A 21839-nucleotide genomic window follows, 5' to 3' on the forward strand; every position below is an offset into this window, starting at 1 on the left:
TCTCAGCTGCCTGATTCCCAGCTCTAAGAATACCCAAAGCTCCTGCTATCTCTCTGGCCAAGGCACCCATAGCCTGCTGACCTACTGGCTCGGCCACAGTGGCCTGCCCAACCCCCTCCTGTACTGCCGGAATCTCACCAGGTAACGGTACTTCCTGCCTCGCAGGTCTACCACGCCTAGCACCTCTTCCTCGTCCTGACATCCTCATAAAGGCAACACAGAACGTTAGCACATTCATAAATGTGCCGAAACTAAACACTCATGTCCTAATGCATGGACAACTGTAATTCACTCCACATAAGCACATAAACACATAAGCACTTACGAATTTCATTTCCGGATAATAATAGTCCCGAGGCGTTACTAGAGTTCCGGTTAGAAACAGCATTGATCAAGTGCTTTTCCAACAAGACTCCCAGAAACTCAAGGATCCAATCAATATCCTAGAAATTAAATCCCATACCCACATAGTCACATAAGCATGTTATCAAATAAACACATAGCATATGGTACTACATCTACGTCTCTATCAAGCGAGACAAACCCATTGTGATCCTAATCACTTCCCACGTACCCAAAGTATTCGAACCCGGTACACTCTGATACCAAGTTGTAACACCCTCAAAATAATAACAATAAACCCATCAGATAAAACATGCATTTACATATAAATTAACCACACTCTTATATTCATTAGAGTTCCGTTAATTAAATATTACATGTTAACCTCATAACAAAATGCCCTACGGGCTTACAGCTTTCCAAGTTAACACTTGGTTACAACAAAGAGTTCTAACTCGTTTACACATTAAGCCCTTGGCTTGAAGTTACATATAATACATCAAAAGTAAAACGACAAAACTATGCCCGCCACTAGACTCCCAGCTAAGTCCTTGGAGGTGGCATGCTTCCTGTACCTGAAAATGATATTCCCATATAGGGTGAGCCACAGCCCAGTAGAAATACACTAAACCAACCATGGACAATGACTAAAACATTAGCAATTGATAGTTGGTCAACACTGATACAATCACATAAATTACATATTTATGTCAACGACTTACAAGTCCCATTTACTTTTCATTTTCCCTTTTTCAACAGATAAGCATGCTAGCTCTATCATCATTTCCACAGATATGTATAAAAACTATATCTCACATTCAGATAAGCATAAAAGCTATATCCACATTCTCAACTATATCTCACATTCTCAACAGATATGTATATCAACAATATCCACAGATAAGCATACAAGCTGTATCCACATTCTACAACAGATATGTATATCAACAATATCCACAGATAAGCATACAAGCTGTATCCACACTTCACAAAGATAAGCATATGAGCTCTATCTTCACTTCTCTAGACAAGCATATGAGCTCTGTCTACGGAGTTCATCCCCTATCTCCTCCCAATACCTATCCGGTTTAGAGGTACATCCCCTATCTTCCCCTAAACCGCGGAGTACATCCCCTATCTCCTCCTCTACACATAACGTATATAAACACATTGGTTCTATATACAATCACACAATACACACAATTAATGTATTCTATCAACCGTCAAGTTCCATGACACATTCCATTGATTAGTTTCCGTTTACCTAATCATCATGCATTGTCTACAACAATCTCGACTATCCTCCACCGATAGCCCAAAGCAGTTATTTCTAAAACAGAAAATAAATGCACAAATGGATATTCAATCAACATTTCATTTCCTCATTTCTCACCAATTAATTATCCCAATTAATTAAACAATGTAATTAGGCCATTTTCCATAATTACTATTTCAACCCTTAGGTCCCATTTTCATCAATGATTCAACAATCATTCCATTTCTTTTTTCTATGCCAAACATGCATATAGGTTTATTATGAATAAAACCCCAACCTTTGTAAAAATTACACAAAAGCCCCAAACCTTTACAAGATTACCAAACCAAGCCCAACATCTCAAAATACCAAAATTTAAAGACAAAACCCATAGAGAGGAGTAGGTTATCCCTACCTCAAATTCGGAGTTCCAAAGGAGAAGACGACAAAACCCAACGTGCTCCAAAACCCGTGATTTTCAGATTAAAATGAAGCCCTCGACGATCAACAACTTTTTTGTAAAGGCCAAAGGTGAGTAAATCACTCCTACTAGATCAAAACCTAGAGAGAAGGTAGAGTCTAGAGTGAGAGGCTCAACAATGGTGATTTTGGAAAAGTAAGAGAGAGAAGAGAAAGTGAAAAAGTGATTTGAAGAGTCACAAATTCGGGACTTTAACCCAGGTCTCCGCTCGAGCGTAAAACACCCCGCTCGAGCGGCCACTCACAGACTTCCGCTCGAACGGCCAACCTCCCGCTCGAGCGCAGAATGCACTCGCCCAGCACTTTTGCAGAACCAGGCCTCCGCTCGAGCTCCCAACCCTACGCTCGAGCGACACTCAGACAACCCCGCTCGAGCGGCCAATACCACGCTCGAGCGTACAACGCTGCACAGGAAAATACTGAATGGGTGTAATCTACGCTCGAGCGCCAACACCTCCGCTCGAGCGTACAGGCCAAAAATCTGGACAACTAGTTTTGGTTTCTAAACTCAACCAACCTGTAACAAACCCGCTCAACACATCCTATAACTCAAATTTAAAGTAAGAAAGGATGCAAACAAGATAATAAACAACTACCAACATCCACGGACACATGTCCGGATCACTATACAACAAGGGTAAACCCGGGATCGCTATAGCGACCAAAACTTTGGTCGCTAAAGACCTGTCTTTTTGCCGACTAAAACCTTTTTAGTCGCCAAAACCTTCTGCGACTGTTTATTCGCGACAAAATTGGCGACTAAAAAATTTAGTCAGGGAAGGTAAAAAGGCGACTTTTGGCGACTAAAAATGGACATTTTTTAGTCGCCAAAGGTGATTTTTCTTGTAGTGAATTGAAAAGTCAGGGACTAAAGTGACACAAGCCTTAGACTATAGGGACTGTTAGTGTAATTTGCCCTTTATTTATTGTATTAAAAAGAAAAGAAAAAAAAAAGGTCGCGCAGGTTCTGTGAGTCTCGAGCTCTTGGCTAAGACATTTCTTGAGGCAATGCATAAGGACGCCTCACCAGGGGGAAATGGAGAATCGAACTTGAGTAAAAGCGTTTTTGGACCGATCCTTAACCACTGAATCCACCCCTCATGGGAATAAATATGGTTATTGTCCCGTTTGTTTTGGGGTATGAGAGGGGGATTGGGATTAGGATAGCTGTGGGCCCCATTTAATGTGTTGTTTGTTTACAAAATTGAGGAAATGACTGCTAAGTCGAAGAGCTTAGGATAAGCCTTGCAGATGGGAGCAGATGGGATTCGGATGGACCTCCAGGACTTGGTATTAGAAAAATAGTCCGGCGGACTAGAAATTTTTTATTTTTATTTATTTATTATTTTATTTTTTACACGTCTGGCATTTTTTTTAACATTAATGTTTAATTTTTTGTATTTTTTGTTAAGTAAAAATCATTATTTTATTTATTTTATTTTTTTCTGAATTTATTTTATTTTATTTTATTTTTTAAAATTTTTTTTACATGTTGGGCATTTTTTTAAAACATTAATGTTTAATGTTTTTGTATTTTTTTTATTTGTTTTATTATTTTATATTTATTTTATATAAAAACAATTTAATAATTCCTACACTAACAACTATCATCAAAACAAACATAATTTTACTTAATCCCCTTACTATCAATCCCCTCCATTCTACCTCTGAAAACAAACGGGGTCTAAGGTCTATTGTCTACGGATGCTGAAGAGACAACAGAATCTGGTGAATAACCAGTGGAATCGCCACATCCCAACCCACAGGCTTGAGTGGAGGCGGTGTGCAGTATGAAGAGTCTAGAATGGACACTTCTTCGCATGTAGATCCAGTATCCGAGTCGTGAATAATTTTCTATTTTTTCGACCTTTGCGGATTCCCATATTCTTCCTCCTCTCCGTCATTACACAGCACTCCACGATGTTCAATTGAACCATTAACAGGAGGAGTGGCATCACCATTTGTTGCAACAGCAGATAACCCAACACAAGGGTCACGCTAGCAAGTATTTTGTTGGGAGGGTCCTGGCCAGCCAAGCCAGAAAAGTCATCATCCTTTCTGTGATTTGTAAACAATCCAACAAAAGTTGGTAGCAGGGCTAGTAGTTTCTTCGGATCATCGCTGGTTCTTAGCTCTGTCGAATCTATGTTTTCGGGGGTAGTAGAAGAAATAATCACTTCTTTCACTCCTGGAAATTTAACATTTAGTGGTGTTTAAAAAACGCTGTTAATTCTTTTTACGGCGTTTAGTACTAAACGCCGAAATACGACCGTCACTATAGCATTATAACGCTTTAAAAACATCACTAAGATTAGTATAGGCGGCGTTTTTAACCGTGGTAAATAACAGTAAAATGACATCATCCAGTATTTAGTGACGTTTTAAAAACGCCACGATAGATTTTTTCTTATTTTAAAAATATGACCGTTTGCACTATTGTGGCGTTTTGGAAAAACGCTGTTATAGCAACAGCAACTTTTTTATTTTTTAGATTGTGCTAATTCTATTAGATTTAACTAAAAAACATAATGGTAATGAAGCTGAAAAATAACAATAATATGAATAATCCTGTACTGCTATTTCAATATATTTACTAAATTTAGACAAACATTACATGATTATTTCTAAAACCAAAATCAAACAACAAACACAACCAAACAAATAAAAGGAAAAAAATATATCGGAACTCCACATGTATGCAAGAGCGATCAAAGTCGGGTTTGTGAACTTTTCTCTGAACAGCAACATTAACTCTTCAGGCAATTCAAAACACTTAAAGGACAGTAAAATAATAAACAATAACAATAATGAAAAAAAAAACCTCTACCCTTAGTATCTATGTACATCCACTCAAGCTATGTATAGCGACCCCGGTCTTTTCCCATTTGATTATTGTATCCGGACTTAGGTTCCGTAGATTCCGTCATTGTATAATTGTTGTTGTCATTCATTATTTTCTTATTTTGAGTCTTGGGTTGTGTTGGGAAGATTTGGAGCAGGTTGGTTGAGCTTAGGAACCAAGTCTAGTTGCCCAGATTTTGGCTTGTCCGCTCGAGCAGGGGTTTGGACGCTCGAGCGGGGAATACACCCATCCAGTATGTCCTGTGTAGTGTTGGCCGCTCGAGCGGGGGATTGGACGCTCGAGAGGGAAGTCGTGAGTGACGCTCGAGCGGGGAGTTGGGCGCTCGAGCGGGGACCTGTCTGCAAAAACTTCTGGGAGAGTGCATTCGACGCTCGAGCGGGAGTTTGGCCGCTCGAGCGGGAGTCTGTGAGTGGCGCTCGAGCGGGGCGACTGGTATAAAAATCCGAGATCCGACTTTCAGGATCATTTTTCATCTCCTTTTTTATTTTAAAACCCTAGAACCGTCTTCTCCCTCTCCCTACACACCTTCTCTCTTAGGTTTGATCTATTTAGAGTGTGTTTCTACCATAGATCCTTCATTAAAAAGATAGAGTGAGTTTAGGGCTTCCGTTTAATCTGAACAATCTTGGGTTTGGAGCACTTTGGTTTTCGTCATCTTCTCCATTCGAGTTCTTCGCTTCAAGGTAGGGATTTCCTACTCCATCCTATAAGTTTTGTCCTAAGTTTTGGTATTTTGATATGTTGGGAGTACTTTGGTAATTTTGGGAAAAACCCTAGTTGTTTTGATAAATTAATTTATATAATTAATTTAAGGAAATTGGGGAAATTGGTTAAATGCATGAAATTGAGGAATTCTTTGATTAAATGGTGTAGTTGGATAATTAAAATCACTCGCCTATTGAATTGTTGATATATTTATTTCCAGTCTAGAAATAACTGTTTTGGGCTATCGGTGGAGGATAGTCGTGTTTGTTATAGACATTGCATGTGGATTAGGAATAACTGAAACTAATCACATTGGTTAAGTCATTAATTTTGACTATTGCATTAATACAGAAAATACGTGTATTGATTGAGCATTGCATTTGCATTTATATTGTTTTGTGTGGGAGGAGATAGGGGATGTACTCCACGGTTTAGGGGAAGATAGGGGATGGACCTCTAAACCGGATTTTGTTTGGGAGGAGATAGGGGATGGACTCCATTAGCATCACTTTTATGCGTGCTTATTTATATAGAAATGTTTTATTGATACAGCACTAAAATGTGTATCAATCTGGAAGTATGAAGTGTTTTGATTTGAGCTTGAGTCTCATTCGTTTGTTGATATTGGAAGGATGTGAATATGAAATATGTAATTCACTGTTGTAAGTTTGGCCAGGTTCTGAGCCATGTTGATAAAATTGGAAAGTAAAACGTGTCTTAGACAATAGTGTCATGAGACTGTAAAATGATGTAATTGATTATCTTGGTTAACCATCTATTGAATGCTATAGCTTTATTCAATGCTTATATTTGGTTTAGTACTTTTCTACTGGGCTGTGGCTCACCCTTTATGGGAACATCATTTTCAGGTTCAGGTGATAAGCTACCTCCACGGACTTAGCCTGGAAGGATTTGATGTTTGGGATTTTGAAGACTTGTCTTTAGTTATATGTTTTATTTAGTTATTTTTGAGATTTCATGTAAACATTCAAGCCTAGGGCTTAACTTGTAAAAGAGTTAGTACTCATCCTTCTTGGATCCAAGTGTTAGCTTGGAAAGATGTAAGCCCTTAGGGCATTTATTTTGATGTTGCAGGATGTTACATGTGATGTCTTTCAATAAGAATACTCTCATGAATAACTCAAATGATTCGTTTTCTTTTATAAATGCATGTTAATGTTATGGTTATTATGGGTTTATTTTGAGGGCGTTACAACTTGGTATCAGAGCGTACCGGGTTCGAATACTTTGGGTACGTGGGAAGTGATTAGTATCACAATGGGTTCGTCTTGCTTGATAGAGACTTAGATGTACTGTTATGTGCTTATATGATAGCATGTTTATGTGATTATGTGGGTATGGAACGTAGTTTCTAGGATGTTAATTGGACCCTTGAGTTTCTAGTAGTCTTGTTGGAAAGGCACTTGATCAATGCTGTTTCCAACCGGAACTATAGTAACGCTTCGGGACTATTATTATCCAGGAATGAAATTCGTAGGTGCTTATGTGATTATGTGCTTACGTGGAATGAATTATTTTTTGTCCAATGCATTAGGACGCGAGTGTTTAGTTTCGGCACATTTATTAATGTGCTAACGTCTTTGTTTGTTTCCTTTATTAGGATGTCAGGACGAGGACGAGGACGCGGTAGGCGTGGTAGGCCGGGTAGGCAGGAGGTACCGGTGCCAGAGGAGATTCCGGCAGTTCATGAGGGAATTGGCCAGGCCAATGTGGCCGAGCCAGTAGGCCAGCAGGCTATGGGCGCTTTAGCCCGAGAGATAGCAGGGGCATTCAGGGAGTCAGTAGGCATTCTTAGGGCTGAGAATCAAGCCCAGGTTGTTGTTGCGGATGCAGGACCTTCCTTTCTGAAGAGGGAGTTCTTCCGGTCTAATCCGGATGAATTTGTGGGTGATCCTAAAGAGCCGCTTAAGGCAGATGAATGGCTTTAACAGACAACGAAGACGTTTGAGATGCTTGGCATCGAAGACGAGGGGTTGAAGGTGACCTTGGCATCATTCCAGTTGAAGGGGGATGCGGGTCAGTGGTGGAAGTTCACTAAGGGGCGTATAGGAGGTACATGGGAGGCTTTTGTGAATGCTTTCCAGGAAAAGTTCTTATCTCCAGCAGTTAGGGAGAAGCTGAGAGACCAGTTCTGCCAGCTTAAGCAGTCGAGTTCTTCAGTGGCCGAGTTTGAGGCTGCATTTACTAGTTTGTCCAGGTTTGCACCTGAATTGGTGGCGTCTAAGGAACGTCGTTGTATTGAGTTTGAGAGGAAGTTGAGGCGTGGCCTCAAGCTGAGAGTTGGGGGAACTATGATTCGGGATTATGGGCGTTTGGTTGATGCTGCAGCCCACATGGAAATCATGATGCAGGAGGAGGAGAAAGGACAGAAGGGCTCCAAGAGGAGTCAGGATGGTCAGAGTGATGGTAGGAGACAGAAGGGTTTTAATCCCCAACAGTCTCAGAGTAGCTTTTCTAGATCGACTTTTCCTGTGCCGAGTGCTAGTTCGGGGAAAGGCAGTCAAGGAGACATTACCTGCTTCAAATGTGGCCAGCTGGGCCACAAGTCTCCAGTTTGTCCTCAGAGGGGAGAAGTGCAGAGAGCAGCATCATCTTCGGCTCGATCTCAGAGCCAGAGTCAGGGTAGAGGCCAGCCACTCTCGTGTTATCAGTGTGGTCAGCCAGGGCATATGAAGAGGTATTGCCCGCAGTTGGGTGGCACACCTGGTGCATTTGGTTTGAGGCAGACTCAGGGTCAACAGCCAGCTCAGTCGGGTCAGGCCTCGAGGGCCAATCAGGGGGATTCATCGTCTCAGTCGGTGCAGCAATCTTATGCTCCTAGGGGTGAGCAGGTTGATCAGAGGTCATCTGGGCGCGTGTATGCTGTTACCGCGCAGGATCTTGTACCGGCTCCATCTGTTGTGAGAGGTACTTTCTTGTTTTGCAACTCGGTTGCTAATGTGTTGATTGATACGGGTGCATCTCATTCCTTTGTGTCTACTGCATTTGCATCTGTTTTGGAGTTGGAGTTAGCACAGTTAGCATCTCCTATTTGTGTAGTGTCGCCTCTTGGGGGTGAATTGATTTTGAAACACGGTGTTAGGGGTTGTGATATAGAGGTTGATTACCATAGAATCCCATTTTCCTTTGTAGTTATGCCTATGAGAGGTTTCGATGTTATTTTGGGTATGGACTGGTTATCGTCATACCGGGCAGTTATTGATTGCTACCGCCAGAGAGTCACTTGTTGTACCGTGAATGGTGAGTGTTTTCATTTTCTGGGGGACCGTGTTGGTAGTGTTTTGCCACCGGGGTATGTTCCGCGAGGACGGAGTGAGCTTAGTGGTCTACTTGCTAACCTTTCGATTAGTGAGGACGGTGAGACTCAGATTGTGTTGCCAAGGGTGGTGTGTGAGTACTCGGACGTTTTCCCCGGGGATCTTGTTGGTTTTCCACCGCATCGAGAGATTGAATTCTCTATTGACTTAGTGCCCGGTACGGCGCCGATTTCTGTGGCACCTTATCGTTTTGCCCCAGCTGAGTTAGTTGAGTTGAAGATCCAACTCCAGGAGTTGCTAGATAAAGGCTTTATACGTCCTAGTGTTTCGCCTTGGGGAGCACCGGCCCTCTTTGTTAAAAAGAAAGGTGGTGCTTTGAGACTTTGTATAGATTACCGGAAATTGAATCGGGCTACGGTTAAGAATAAGTACCCTATGCCCCGTATAGATGATCTGTTCGATCAGTTGAAAGGTTCCCGTTGTTTCTCGAAGATAGACCTGAGATCAGGTTATCATCAGTTGAGAGTCAGGGAGGAGGATATTCCAAAGACGGCATTCCGTACGCGGTATGGCCACTATGAGTTTTTGGTAATGCCATTTGGGCTCACCAATGCACCAGCAGTATTTATGGATTTGATGAACCGGATATTCTGGGAATTTCTAGATCGTTTTGTAGTCGTCTTCGTGGACGACATCCTTATATATTCACCTTCAGAGGAAGAGCACGAGGAACACTTGAGGGTGGTGCTTGATTTACTTAGAGCCCATCAGCTTTATGCTAAGTTTGGGAAGTGTGAGTTCTGGCTAGAGGAGGTGAAGTTCTTAGGCCATGTAGTTTCTAGGGAAGGGGTATCTGTTGATACATCCAAGACAGAGGCAGTGCAAGATTGGGTACAGCCTAAGAGTGTGTTCGAGATCCGCAGTTTTCTGGGATTAGCTGGGTATTATCGCCGGTTTGTAAGAGATTTCTCCAGATTAGCTTCGCCTTTGACTAGACTGACTCGGAAGGGAGTCAAATTTGTTTGGAGTGAGACTTGTGAAAAGTCGTTCCAGGAGTTGAAAGTTAGACTGACCACTGCTCCAGTCTTGATTATTCCGGAGAGAGGGTTGGGTTATGCAGTCTATTGTGACGCCTCACGAGAGGGTCTTGGTTGTGTGTTGATGCAAGAGGGGAAAGTGATTGCCTATGGCTCACGTCAGTTAAAAGTTCACGAGAAGAATTACCCTACGCATGATTTAGAGTTAGCAGCTATGATATTTGCCTTGAAGATTTGGAGACATTATCTTTACGGTGAGAGGTTCGAGGTATTCTCAGATCATAAGAGTCTGAAATATCTGTTCACACAGAAAGACTTGAACTTGAGGCAGAGGAGGTGGATGGAATTTATTGAGGATTATGACTTTGAATTGCATTATCATCCGGGAAAGGCCAATGTGGTGGCCGACACCCTTAGCAGGAAACCTGTTGGTGACATAGCTAGTATAGCCATCCGAGAGTGGGAGATGTTAGGTACACTTGGAGAGTTTGATTTGCTTCTGGGCGAATCCGTTGAGGCTGCGGCCTTGTTTTCTGTTGTTGCGCAACCTACACTTGTGATTCGAGTGTTAGAGGCTCAGAGGGGCGACCTTGAGGTAGAATCCCTCCGTGAGAAGATTTCTGGTGGGAAGGTTGAGAAAGGTTTGACGGTGTATCCCGACCTGAGTGTGAGATACCGAGACCGTCTGTTTGTGCCGGAGTCTCATCGAGAGGAGGTACTCCGCGAGTTTCATCATTCACGCCTTGCGGTGCATCCGGGAGGTACTAAAATGTATCGGGATTTGGGTCGTCAGTTTTGGTGGCGGGGTATGAAGAGAGATGTGGCAGCTTTCGTGTCTAAGTGCCTTACTTGTCAACAAGTGAAGGCCGAACATCAGAGGCCAGCGGGTTTGTTGCAACCCTTGCCTATTGCCGAGTGGAAGTGGGAGCATGTCACTATGGACTTCGTTGTAGGTCTTCCGAGGACTCAGCGGGGCAGTGATGCTATTTGGGTGGTTGTAGACCGGTTGACTAAGTCGGCGCACTTCATTCCTATGCGCGTTAGAGATTCAGTAGATCATCTTGCCGACTTGTATATTCGGGACATAGTGAGGTTGCACGGGGTTCCAGTGACGATCGTCTCCGACAGGGACCCTCGTTTTACTGCCAGATTATGGCAGAGCTTACAGAGCGCCTTAGGTACTAAGTTGACCTTTAGCACAGCTTATCATCCTCAGACTGATGGGCAGTCCGAGCGTACTATTCAGATCCTTGAAGATATGCTTCGGGGTTGTGTTCTTGACTTTAGCGGGTCATGGGAGAGGCACTTGCCATTAGTGGAGTTTGCCTACAACAACAGCTTCCAGTCTAGTATCGGTATGGCACCGTTTGAGGCCTTATACGGCCGACCGTGTAGGTCTCCTGTTTGTTGGGCCGAGGTGGGTGATGCACCTCTGTTGGGTTCGGAGTTAGTAAGGGAAACGACGGAGAAGGTTGAGCTTATCCGTAAGAGGCTTGTTACAGCCCAGAGTCGTCAAAAATCTTATGCCGACCGTAGGAGGAGACCTTTGGTGTTTGAGGTGAGTGATCATGTCTTTTTGAAGATATCACCAAGACGGGGATTGATGAGGTTTGGGAAGAGCGGGAAGTTGTTCCCTCGATTCATTGGTCCTTTTGAGATCCTTGAGAGGATTGGCGAGACTGCTTATCGTTTAGCTTTGCCGCCGCAGTTGTCCGGAGTACATGACGTGTTTCATGTGAGTATGCTTCGGAAGTATGAGCCGGATCCATCACATGTGTTGGATTGGACCGATTTAGCGGTTGATGAGGATGTTTCATATGAGGAGAGACCGGTTCGGGTCTTGGATAGGCGGGATCAAGTTTTGCGAGGCAAAACCATCCCTTTGGTCAAAGTTTTGTGGAAACATCACGGAGTGGAGGAAGCCACTTGGGAACGTGAGTTGGAAGTCCGCGAAAAATACCCGGACATGTTTGTCGATTTGTAATCTAGTATTTAGATTTTGTAATATTGTTAAACTTAAGAGCTTTACATATGTCTTAAGTTGTAAAACGTGAGCATGTTTTGATAAATGGGTGTATCTTGAAACTTGCTTCATTGTAGAAGTTTAGTGTAACATTGCATCTGTTGAGTACATCGTTGAATGTGTTGTTTATATCATGCGATTGAATATGATATGGAAATTGTTAACATTAAAAGGAATAATCCATAATAATGATACAGGTTGAAATATATGTTGTTTTATATATATTGTGAGATACCCCTTGATAAAGAGATGAAGTGACCAGTATTGGGTCAAGATGTCTATTGTTGTTATACAATATCTTTGAGAATGGAGAAAAACTTGTTTTTATTTACAAACTTATGCTTAATTTCGGGGACGAAATTCTTTTAAGGGGGGGAGGTTATAGCGACCCCGGTCTTTTCCCATTTGATTATTGTATCCGGACTTAGGTTCCGTAGATTCCGTCATTGTATAATTGTTGTTGTCATTCATTATTTTCTTATTTTGAGTCTTGGGTTGTGTTGGGAAGATTTGGAGCAGGTTGGTTGAGCTTAGGAACCAAGTCTAGTTGCCCAGATTTTGGCTTGTCCGCTCGAGTAGGGGTTTGGACGCTCGAGCGGGGAATACACCCATCCAGTATGTCCTGTGTAGTGTTGGCCGCTCGATCGGGGGATTGGACGCTCGAGCGGGAAGTCGTGAGTGACGCTCGAGCGGGGAGTTGGGCGCTCGAGGGGGGACCTGTCTGCAAAAACGTCTGGGAGAGTGCATTCGACGCTCGAGCTGGAGTTTGGCCGCTCGAGCGGGAGTCTGTGAGTGGCGCTCGAGCGGGGCGACTGGTATAAAAATCCGAGATCCGACTTTCAGGATCATTTTTCATCTCCTTTTTTATTTTAAAACCCTAGAACCGTCTTCTCCCTCTCCCTACACACCTTCTCTCTTAGGTTTGATCTATTTAGAGTGTGTTTCTACCATAGATCCTTCATTAAAAAGATAGAGTGAGTCGAGGGCTTCCGTTTAATCTGAACAATCTTGGGTTTGGAGCACTTTGGTTTTCGTCATCTTCTCCATTCGAGTTCTTCGCTTCAAGGTAGGGATTTCCTACTCCATCCTATAAGTTTTGTCCTAAGTTTTGGTATTTTGATATGTTGGGAGTACTTTGGTAATTTTGGGAAAAACCCTAGTTGTTTTGATAAATTAATTTATATAATTAATTTAAGGAAATTGGGGAAATTGGTTAAATGCATGAAATTGAGGAATTCTTTGATTAAATGGTGTAGTTGGATAATTAAAATCACTCGCCTATTGAATTGTTGATATATTTATTTCCAGTCTAGAAATAACTGTTTTGGGCTATCGGTGGAGGATAGTCGTGTTTGTTGTAGACATTGCATGTGGATTAGGAATAACTGAAACTAATCACATTGGTTAAGTCATTAATTTTGACTATTGCATTAATACAGAAAATACGTGTATTGATTGAGCATTGCATTTGCATTTATATTGTTTTGTGTGGGAGGAGATAGGGGATGTACTCCACGGTTTAGGGGAAGATAGAGGATGGACCTCTAAACCGGATTTTGTTTGGGAGGAGATAGGGGATGGACTCCATTAGCATCACTTTTATGTGTGCTTATTTATATAGAAGTGTTTTATTGATACAGCACTAAAATGTGTATCAATCTGGAAGTATGAAGTGTTTTGATTTGAGCTTGAGTCTCATTCGTTTGTTGATATTGGAAGGATGTGAATATGAAATATGTAATTCACTGTTGTAAGTTTGGCCAGGTTCTGAGCCATGTTGATAAAATTGGAAAGTAAAACGTGTCTTAGACAATAGTGTCATGAGACTGTAAAATGATGTAATTGATTATCTTGGTTAACCATCTATTGAATGCTATAGCTTTATTCAATGCTTATATTTGGTTTAGTACTTTTCTACTGGGTTGTGGCTCACCCTTTATGGGAATATCATTTTCAGGTTCAGGTGATAAGCTACCTCCACGGACTTAGCCTGGAAGGATTTGATGTTTGGGATTTTGAAGACTTGTCTTTAGTTATATGTTTTATTTAGTTATTTTTGAGATTTCATGTAAACATTCAAGCCTAGGGCTTAACTTGTAAAAGAGTTAGTACTCATCCTTCTTGGATCCAAGTGTTAGCTTGGAAAGATGTAAGCCCTTAGGGCATTTATTTTGATGTTGCTGGATGTTACATGTGATGTCTTTCAATAAGAATACTCTGATGAATAACTCAAATGATTCGTTTTCTTTTATAAATGCATGTTAATGTTATGGTTATTATGGGTTTATTTTGAGGGCGTTACACTATGGAAATCAGAATTTAATATATGAACCTTGCTATTCTCCAAAACAAATTTGGATTTTGTTTGTGTAACCAAATCAAGCTTAGCTTTAGCAGAGTGTAACTTAGTCACTAGGTTCTGCACTGCGTCACCCTGAAATTCCAAAAACAAATGAAACTCCATAATAGCCAAAAGGATCATGAAATATAATAGCCCATACCACATTTTTTGAAATGATATAGCTCTCTACACTACACTTCCCTGCAAGTTAAGTTTAATAAGTGAGGAAAGTGGATATCCAATTGAATTAATATCCATTAGATTAATAATTCCACCCCTACCCCATTACTAATAATCCTACAAATTTGTTGAATTAATTATCCATTGGATTAATAATCCTAAACCAAAATGTTAAAACAAACATAGGATAATTGAGCCCACGGATTAATAATCCCAATCCCATGCTTTAATCCACCCAATCAAACATGCCCTAAATGTATACAAACTATGAATCAGTACCTCAGTTTCCAATGCATCCCAGCTGACGTGAAAACAACTTACCTTGTTCGTATGTAATTTGGTTATTCAGTTTCCAATGCTAATAAAAAGCATGTTTTATCCTAATGCAGTAGCCAATATATTATCTGACAAAAAATACATACTCCAGGAATTTTGGAAAGCAAATCCATGCAAGCAGAGTTGGCACCTTTTATGAGTTTCAATTCAGACACAATTCCTTGCATCTGCCTTTTCAAAAATTTAATCCCTATATCCTATAACCAACTATCGAAATATATGATGGTTTTTAAACTCTGTGCTCTGTACATCTCATAAGATTTTTATTTATACTTTTGAATGGGGCGACTACTACTCAAAATCAGGCAATTGTTTGGGATTAAATGCAGTTATGGCAATTTATTAGCTTGAAATAGGAAAGCACTATCAATTTAGATAACTTTTTCTTCTTGATAATACCAGGTCAGTTATCATACTGTTCAGATGGTTGTCATGTTTTCCCATCAAAATAAAATCACTATTGAAACAGCATGCAGCAGTAATAGATCAGAAGCAAATTTTCATAAATGCCATCAACATTAAGAAAAACTTTTTTGTTAATCAGATTATACCTTCAGTGTCACCTTATTTGCTCACCAGTTTTATCCTTGACCTGTATGGATTAAAATTAGTAACATTACAAGAATTTCTATTTGGAAGTAAAGGGTTAAATATAATGTTTTTTGGTTTTTTTTTTTTTTTTTTTTTTTTGATAAATAAGCAAACTTTATTAAAAAAGCATCAAGTTGATGCAAAGAGTTAAATATAATGTGAGAACACTAGATAAACAAAATTATTCGAGACCTCCATCCAATGGGGACTAAACTGGGTGTACCATTTTTTTAAAACAGAAAAAACAAATGGATCAAAAGGCTTATCACTTTTATTAGTTTCAGTGACATGCCCCTGATTTGATTAAAATACACACGAAAATTATTGAGGCAATTAGAAAGAAGTTTCAATGTACAACATTGCATTTAGAACTTAACCAGAGAAGTGTCCATGCTTCTCAGCATAGCACTGTAGAACTGTGATTATTACATTATCACAACTTAACCAAGCGCACAAAAACCATTATCAATTACAATGGTGCAATAAACAAACAGATTCTGCATGGAGTAAAAGAACTCAAGGGTACCAAATTACGTTAGTTAGGGCAGAACGGTGGAAAAATAGGTATGCCATTAATTTCTCATGGATGCTGCAATAAGATGAGGATTATGTAAAACTTCAGCAATCTAACACTCTACTCAGCCCCACTGTAGCCTTCAACATCAATGAATATTTACTATTCCTTCATAAGCTTTAAAGTGTATACAGAGTAGTTATACAACGATATTGTCATCACAGCAAGAAACTTACAGTGTGCTGCCCTGAAATGATTTTAGACATGTGACTTAGTTTGAGGTGTTTCTCCTCTTTCCCCGAGAACCATATTAGTACAGATTCATCCTGAAAGCAATAACACCACAGGTTCTAAATAATTTTAGCAGTGAAACTCTACTTTCAGTGAAATACAAATGAAGGAAGCTATTGTTTGACAATAACACAACTAATGGCAGGTGATTGAGTATTAAAATAATTTGAAAATGAATATAAAAGTAAGCATATACATAAGACAATATATATAGGAGGAAATACCTGTATCCTGTATTACATAAAGTCAAAATTAAAATAAAACACAATTCATCAAGCATAAGCATTCAATTTTCTGACAAGCCAGTTTAGGGGGAGTGATTCAACAACCTATTTTGCAATTAGGCAAGGAAATAAGGTGTTAAATGGTGGGAGTGAAAGCACAACAAGTTCGCGTGACTTGTGAGCATAAATATTTTATTTGGCATGATAGAATGTGATTGCCAACCAGAGAAACATGGTGTACAAAACAGCTACAGAAGGTAATTCACTACGGAGGTTAGAGTTACAACCACCAATCAACATGCAGATTTATTTCTATCCCAGTAACAATGAATAAGAAAAATTGCCAACATAAACCAGCTGAGTAGTTATAATTAACCTGCATAACAACCAGTTAACATAAAAGCTACTGAATTTTAAACATATCACACCTTGTTTTTGTTTTTGCCTACATTTTGGGTGTGTTCATAAGCAAGATTTCAACCAAATAGTACTGTGCAAAAAAAGCGTCTTAATATAAATTATCAAAAACAGAATAATTATAAGAAATGGTCCTCGGTTCCAGTCAAGATTAAGATGTTAGCAAGATCACAAACATTTATGGGTATAATAGTTGCCATTGCTGATTAAGAAACAAGCTACTGAATTTACAAGTATCACCTTGTGTTTGGACTACAGTATCCCGCATGCATTCACAACAATACTCCGACATTTTGACAGGTGACTGACAAATAGTTGCATAAAGACGTAACTAATCTTTAGGTCACTATAATACTAGTATGGACATAAATAATGATATATCAACTACAAATTCTAGAACTTAAAAATAACATAATAATAAATTAAAAGCTCCAGGTTATCATTACATACATACATACATAGAAATATAGATACATACATATATACATACCAGAAGTGCTAGACCCCCATGACCCCTACGGAGGGAGGGGAGAGAGAGAGACAGGAAAAATATATTTTCAGAAGACAACCTCGTAATTATAGTGAAATATAGAGAGGCTGGTGAAGAGGGACTGGCCACTATAAGCTCACAATTGTAAATATAGTCAGCATATCTTTGTTTGCTCATAAATAATCAAGAAGAGGGACTGCCCACTATAACTGAAGTACCCCTGAGGATGGCAAGATCTTTCAATCAGAAGGTAAATGAACAAGCAAAGTCATGAGAATCATGTGGAATGTATTTTCACTTCTCAGTTAAATTAGGCTACCAATAAATGAAATTACAGTTTTTTTTTTTTATTAAAAAAAAAACAAAAAAACCATCTCCAAAAATAAAACAAGAATAAAACCGTATAGTACTTTTAGCATGACTTTCAAATCAAGCCAAAATGTGTTTATTAGATTCAGAGATGTGTTGGAGTCATCTCTCCACTAACATACATTGTGATGTTCAAAAGAAGCAAAAATTGAAAAGAAAATAGGAACAAACCTCAGGCCCAAGAAATTGTTCATAGCCGATATCACAAGAGTATGGTGCCCGTCCTTGGTTTGATTCCTTTATATTGCTTGATGTATTTAGCTAGTTCTCTGTCATACTTATTGAACTCCTAAAATCATAGAATAAAAAAAACTTATCATTAGAATAATGCTGGATTAAATATTTCAGATTCATATGAATATAAAATTCTGAAAACAATATATTTTAAACATATCATGCTCAGCACAGAGCATGAATTTGTTGACTAATAATTTTCCAAAGTAATGAAGATAGTAAATGACTACCTTGACAATATAGGAACTAGTGTAGCAATATGTTTCCTTCACTTTTCAAGCTACTTCAAAGGAATCTTCTGGCGGAACATGCTCTCCTCTTTCCTACAAGAACAATGTCAAAATCAAAACCCTTGATTTTACAAAAAAATCAAAATCAATTTCTAGTCTTAATTGATAGTTTACAGATATTGTTTTTGAGGTGCATACTGGTTTTCAATTTCTAAGAATGATAGAAATTGTCAAAAAAAAATATATCAAAGATTTTTTGTAATCAAACATAGTAACTCAAAATCAAAATCATGGGTTTTATTCAAGATTATTTTCACCGCTTAAAAAAATTCAATCAATTCGAGGATACGCAATAAACAGAATAAATGAAAGAAAAAGATTATCATACCTGCTTCTATTGTTGCCACCGCTTCCAGTGCTTCCACTATCAAAGTAATGAAGAAATTTGGGCTTGGCATTAAATCAAGTAGAAATGTTCTACAAATTGACCAGGAATGTTTGACTAGGAATGTTAGGCCCGGCAATAAAATTTCAAGAATGTTGGACCCAACATAAAAATTGAGCTATACAAAATGGAATAGTTAAGCAGAAATTTCCTCACAATCTACGACATGAATAAATTGTGCCTTTGCACTATCAAGTGGAAAGCAACAGTACAGATCACAGATTGCTTTCAAAAGGATAACCTAAAAAAGGCATGAAAACCACATAAAAATTAAGTCTTTGGCATCCACAATTGACAACAATTGAAACTAGTAATCTCAAAACTTCATGGACAACAATTTAAGAAAATTAAGTACAGCATAACATCTTCACCAAATTAGACTGAAACACTGACCATTGAATCTAATTGTCATAAAAATCTACTAAACATGAATTCTTCAGGTGTTGCAAAACAGAGAGAAATATAGAACAATCTCAAATTCCATAAAAGCAAACCAAACTATGATGATATTCACTAACCTTATGTAGCAAAGCTTCTCTTTGATATCCCTAACAAACTCAAAGTCAGCAATCTTACTCACCATACCTTCACAAAAGACTCTTGTACTCCAATCAAAACAAAAGCAATTATTGTGAAGACAATTAATGGGAAAAAAAAAATACAATATATTTGTATAAACAGAACAAAAATCTAGATAAAACACTATAAAGAGAACACAAATAAAAGCAAAGTGGAAGTCAAAATCTTTTTACCTGTTTTGTCCCAAACTAGAGGATCAATAAAGGGGCCGATCTCAATAGTTCAACCCATTACCTCTTATCACTAGTCCAATATCCAGATCTCACAATGTGTGATCAATAAGAGTTTTAAACTTGGAAATAAAAAAATAAAAACTAATTTCTTTAGATCTAGATCAAGCTTTAACAAAATGAGGTACAACAGATTTCATTAACTAAGCTTTTGCTAAATCAAGTGCAGGAAGAAGTGTGAGCCCACATTTTATTTATCTTAACAATGAAATCTAGAGCACAAGACAAGCATGCACATAAGAACACAGTTTTTTAATTGATGACATATGTTCTTCAAAGTCAAGAATTAACACATGAACTTCATGTATGCCTCTGCACATTTCATATCATCATACAAAACATAAAAAATGTATGGTATCTTCTAGAACAGGATTCAACAAAACCACAAAGCTTAAAAACCTTAACAATCAAAATGAACTGCCTTAGCTGTCCTACAAAAGCGTTGGTCTATCACATTTTACATAGTAATTCAATAAAATCTTGTTTACAAGTTTCAAGTGGAGCCCTTTCCAATCTCCATCCATCTGTTCTGCCCCTTTACATGCCATCCACTAGTTTCAAATAAAGATAGACAAGTGAAATAAGAAATTCAATAGGCCTAATATGAACTCTAGAAAAGCCATTGTTATAAATGCTTCTTTTTTTTATTATTTATATATGATCATGTAGACATTAGATTAACAATACTATAATAACATATGACACCTGGACATCATATAACTGTTCCAACAATTTATTTCAGCCACTAACATGTGAGAAAATAGCATTTACTTTTCTCTTATAAATGAGGAAGTCCCACTAATATGCTATTAGTTCTTTACTTGTCACTTTGTTGGCAAATATTTTCAAAAGACGTGCATTTGATTAGAGTCTAAACTAGAAGCAAAAGTTGTGAAGCAAATTGATCATTATTTTGTCAGTAATCAATAATGAGATTTCTAGATAGCTCAATTGCCTACACTACATCTATATCAGTCTTCATCACTACTGTCAACTGATTAAACCAAACTGGAATTCAAAACCCAACAGAGTTCCAATCTTTAAAAAGAACAAAAAAAAAATATACAACACAAATCTGACTAATTGTAAGTTATATAGAGTTGACCAATTCAGATGAATTGAGACTAGCATTTATTTATATTAAAAAAATATATAAAATGGCAATTACATAGAAGAGAGAAGACATATAGAACAGAACCTCTTCAACTGCCTTCTCTCTAAGGCTTCCCCCAATTCTCAATCCTTATTTGCACAAACGAAAATCAACAACCAAATCAACATTGTAAGCCCAAACACAACACTAAAAATAGAGAAAACAAATTATTATTTTTAAATATTCTGGGAATAATTACCAATAAATGTAAAAGCGATGATGATCGAGGCTTCCATCAATGCATCGCCAAAGCCCTAATGCGGGAATCAGGAAGAAGAATGAGTCATCTCTATATCCCTCTCTCTCTCTCTCTCAAACTCTCGACGTCATCAACTTGAAATGCAAGAAACTCAGTGATTTTTCTAGATCCGTTTTCCATCAAAATAACTTTAAGGAAAGAAAACACATACAGATCTTTCGTAACCATGGAAACTTCTCTGTATTTCTTAACCAAATTAATTTTTAATTTTTTGAAAATATTTTTAAAAATCAAACCATATAAAACTTAAGAATTTTTTGATAAGTCATTTCTTACGTTGATAACTTATTTAATTATTTGTTAATTTCACGATATTTTTACCATCTGAAACTTGTTTGGTAATCATTTCATTTTCAGTTTTTAATTGTCAATTTATATTTACAAAAATTTAAAAAATTATCATAAAAATTTGTTTGATAATTTTTTTGGTTTATAAATGGTTGTATCAGTTTGTAAATTTGAGAAAAAAACATAAATTCAAAAAATGAGCTTACATTAGTTTTTAAACAGAAATTTAAAAATTTTTCTAACAAATTTTTTTTTCAATTAATTTTTTTTTTCAAATAATTTTTTTTCCAATTAATTTTTTTCAATTAATTTTTTTTTCAACTAATACTAACCGAGGGGGCAATTGGTAATGCTACTTTAAACCTTAAGGAGGGGACTGTAATTTCTAAAATGTGAGGGATGTCAATGTAATTTACCTAGTGAGGGCAAAATTGGTACTTAAAAAAATTAAATTGCTAACGGGGAATCTGTAATGAAACTTTAAACCTCATGGAAAAAATATAATTTTCAAAAGGTGAGAGAGAAACTGTAATAAACATAAACCTCAAGAGGTATTAGTATAATTTATCCAAAAATCAAAAAGCAGCTTTTTAACTATCTTTTCAAAACAACCTGACTCAAAATAAGACATTTGAAAAAAAAGAGAGAGCGCGCGAGAGAGTTGGACATTTGTAGGTGTTTTTAA

General features: G+C 38.2%; 1 long non-coding RNA gene across 2 annotated transcripts; it reads right to left on the bottom strand.

Moving 5' to 3' along the window:
* Positions 1–14292: 14292 nt before the first annotated feature.
* Positions 14293–21039, bottom strand: LOC114294188 (uncharacterized). Of its 2 annotated transcripts, XR_014341940.1 has the most exons (8): positions 19164–21039; positions 18802–18886; positions 18589–18677; positions 18201–18293; positions 17908–18025; positions 16182–16271; positions 15392–15432; positions 14293–14417 (listed from the first exon to the last, which is right to left on the bottom strand). It is a non-coding gene; the product is annotated as an uncharacterized LOC114294188 (long non-coding RNA). The 2 variants fall into 2 exon arrangements; XR_014341941.1 differs by lacking the exons at positions 14293–14417; positions 15392–15432; positions 16182–16271; ... (1 more) ...; positions 18201–18293; positions 18589–18677 and having other exon boundaries at positions 18684–18886; positions 19164–20696; positions 20807–21039.
* Between the last annotated feature and the right edge of the window lie 800 nt (positions 21040–21839).

Source organism: Camellia sinensis, chromosome 10 (assembly GCF_055761805.1).
Source record: "Camellia sinensis isolate YWXY chromosome 10, ASM5576180v1, whole genome shotgun sequence".
Classification (NCBI taxonomy): Eukaryota; Viridiplantae; Streptophyta; class Magnoliopsida; order Ericales; family Theaceae; genus Camellia; species Camellia sinensis.